This window comes from Emiliania huxleyi (genome assembly GCF_000372725.1).
Source record: "Emiliania huxleyi CCMP1516 unplaced genomic scaffold EMIHUscaffold_322, whole genome shotgun sequence".
Taxonomy (NCBI): Eukaryota; Haptophyta; order Isochrysidales; family Noelaerhabdaceae; genus Emiliania; species Emiliania huxleyi.
Window position 1 is genome coordinate 22,464 of NW_005199583.1, and position 3,755 is coordinate 26,218.

Genomic DNA, 3,755 nt, shown 5'->3' on the forward strand with positions numbered 1-3,755 from the left:
CACACGCACATTACAGATCATAGACGCCACCGAACCCGCCGCCCGGACGCGCGGGTACGCACCGCCGCGCGTGCCGTCGCCGCGAGTACGGGAGCGAGCACGCGTGTGTGCGCCGCGCCTTCGGCCGGTCGCCCTCGCCGCCGCCACAGCGCTGCCACGGCGGCAGCAGCCTCGGCGCCGCCGCCCGCCGCCGCCCAGACGCGCGGGTACGCCGCGCCGCGCGTGCCGTCGCCGTCGAGCGAGCGCCACGGTGCCGGTCGTCGCCGCGCGCGAGCACGCACGGCGCTCCTTCTGCTGCAGGCGCGGCGGGCAGCGCCCGCTACGACGCCTCGCAGGCTGAGCCTCGGCGGCGTCGAGGTCGGTCGCGCTCGCTCCCGCGGGCGCGGCGGTCGCCACCGATCCGGACGCGGCCATGGCGGCCCTCGCGGCCGGCGCGCAAGCCGCAGAGCCTGCCGGAGGTGCCACCCGAGCGGCGAGGTGAGTCGGTGGCGGCGGTGGCGAGGCCTATGGCGGTGCGAGCGGGGCTGATAGTGGCTCGTCGATAGTGCATCGGCTCGGAGGCTGCGATTAGCGGCTAATCACCGGGTGAACGCAACTGCGCCGCTCGCCACCAAAACGCCGCCGAGAGCCGCCGCCGGCTGCGTCGCGACCGCCGCCGCGCGGCTCGCGGCGGTGGACCCAGCATCTCCGCTCGGCGCCGCCTATATACTCGACCGAGACTCGGGTCACGGCCGCGAGAGCGACGGGGCTGGTAGACGGCCGCCGGCGACCTAGCACGGCGCTGCACGCCGCAGAAACGCCGCCGAGAGCCGCCGCCGGCTGCCTCGCGACTGCCGCCGCGCGGCTCGCGGCGGAGGACCCAGCATCGTCACTCGGCGCCGCCTATACTCGACCAAGACTTCGGGTCACGGCCGCGAGAGCGACGGGGCTGGTAGACGGCCGCCGGCGACCTAGCACGGCGCTGCACGCCGCAGAAACGCCGCCGAGAGCCGCCGCCGGCTGCGTCGCGACTACTGAGCCCGCGCGCCGCGCGCGGGCGAGGGGAGCGGCGACGGGGCGGTGGGCGACGAGCCGCAGCAGCTGCGCCTAAAAATGAGGTGGCGGCGGGAACTAGAGCGTCATCTGCTGCCGTGCGGGCAAGCGATCACCGCCCTCGAGCGCGCCGCGGCAGTACTCCGTCCGAACCAACGCAACAGCTCGGACCGCGCGCCGTGCTCGCGCGGCGGTGAGGGGGGTGGCGGTGGGCGGTGCCGGCGGCGAGCCGCAGCAGCGCAACGGCAACGCAAAGGCTGCGGCCTGAGAGCGCCGGAGAGGAGGCGCTCAAGAGGTGGCGCACCTCAACAGCGCTCCTCCGGAGCAATCGATTCGGAGACCTCGCCGCCGCCTCGCCGCGCGGCTGAGCCGGCACAACCTTCCGGGCCTTCAGGTCTCCACAGCGCCGCCCGCCACTCGTAGCTTTTTCTTTTTTATCTTTTATCTAACGGGGCTGCAAACAACTTATCCACTAGCTCTCGAACCAAAAAACAGAAAAAAATTGCGGACGGCTCGAGTTGTGCTCTGATACAGACTACCCAACCCACAGTGTCGGTTGCAGATTTCTTGGTTGCAGCAGGCAGCCTGATCGATCGAAATAAATACAAGCCGGCAAAGCCGGCGGTCGCAGCCGTGCTCTAGAGAGATATCGCAGTCTCAAGTGAGCTTCCAGGCTGAGCCGGTGCAGAGTGTGCCGGAGCAGCCGGCGCCGGAGAATAATCGTATCCCCAAGTGCCCCACGCCCCGTATTCGAACTCCTCGGCAACCTCGTCTAGTGCCTCATCCGCCCTCTGCATCGAGTCTGCCGAATTGTCGCTCTCCGCTGCCGGTGCTGGCGTGTCTCCTAGATAGCTGTTGAGAGCTTGCACAAACTCATCGAGTGAATGCACGACGACAAACACAGCACCCGCCCGAACCAACCGTGTGCGCCACTCCTGTTGGTACTTTCACCGGCTGCCGAGCACCGGGTACTTTCACCTCGACTGCCAAGCCGATCTCGTTGAAGGCTCCTCGCCAGTGAACGAAAACATCCGGGTAGCCGCTCGAGCTCCCGGTTGTTCGGAGTGCGTTCCATCGTATGGCGCCAAGGCGACCGCCGCCAAGGAAGGCGCCATTGACAGAACCCACAAAGGGCATGTCAGGCCAGTGTTCGCGCAAAAAGTGAGCGATTGCTTTCTGTATCTCATGCTCGCGGCGATGCCGAGAACGCGTCATGTTGAGCACGGCGCGACTGTTATGACTTTACGGAAAAAGTTTGTTTTTAGAATCGCGAGTGAGATCAATCGAATAAGTACACTATAGTCCCGGTGACCACCCGCAACCATTCGAGGCGATTTGCAACGCTTTTACTGCATTTTTTTGAAAAACCCCACCCTATATGAGATACCAAGCCTGGGTATTTCGATTGCGGCTGTAAGTTCACTGTAAGACTTACAGGTAGCTGTAAGGTCAATTGAAATACCTGGCTGGGGTATATCGATTCGGGGCGGATATTTTTCACTTTAATAGTTTTCCTTAACTTATTTCGCACACATTTGCCCCCCCAACCAGTAGAGGTTGAAACACAACTTTTTTGCTTTATGAGGTGCAATATGAGGTGTGGATGGAGCGCTAATGAGTCACTAGGAGCGCCGTTCGAGGGGGCCGATAGGCGTGACACGGCTCAAATTTGGGTTAAAAACTTCGTATTTTTGGCCTTGAAATGGCAAATTTTCTTCGGGGGGGCTCTGCCCCCCCAAACCCCCCCGCTGGGGGGGGCAAAGCCCCCCCCAGACCCCCCCCCTACACTGGAGTGGGGTGGTTTACAGGGTTGAGAAGATATACGCTCTAGGTATTGCAATACCAGGGTATGGCTGGGTGGGTTTCTTTTGTTGAGGAGTTCAAGAGGATGACAAGACTCACATCGTACGAGGCGCGCTCTGTTTCAGTGCGTCGTACATGTAGCTCGTACGGGTGGGCGTCCTCTCTGTGTATGAGCGGGACTGTTACGACCACAGTCGGGTACGGACTCCATGCGGAGAGAGAGAGAGAGAGAGGGAGACAACCGATGCGAGTCGACTGGTGTGTGTCGTCGTGGTTTCGTATCAAGAATTCTCTCTCTCTCTCCATGCGGACCATCAGTGATGTATTTTTTTTTCAGTGTCTTTGCTGGAGAACGCCCTCGGGAACACACGTGCAACACCCCCGACAAGGTGCGACACCCAGGAGCCAGGTCCGCGCGCGCCCTCGCCTGCACAGCGACGCGCGCCCGCCAGGTCGCCGCTTCTCCCCGAGGGCGAGCACAACCCACAGTTTCGTCCGCGCGGGCACGGCCGACTCTGCCAGGCACCCCCCTCGCTGGAACCGGGGTCAGCCGTGCCGCGCTGCCTCATGAAAGATTCGGACTCAGTACAGACGCAGGGGTGGAGACCCCACGCAACGCGCTGCGAGGGCGGCGCCTCACGGCGGCGCCGTCTCTGATGTGAGCCCCTCGGACGGAGCCTCCTCAGTCGACGTTGACCTCGGCGGCACGCGACTCCTCATCGCTCCACGACCGCAGCGTCATCGAGGTGGAGTCGTCGGCGGCAGCCTCGAAAGCCGCCTTGGCAGCCGCGAGGCTCGCGTCGTCGAAGACGAGGGTGCGCGCCCCGCCCGACTCCCACACGGCGCGGGAGACGTCTTCGTCGAAGCACTTGGAGTACTTGGCAACGATTTCGGCCCAGGTGGCGTCCGCGCGGATGGGC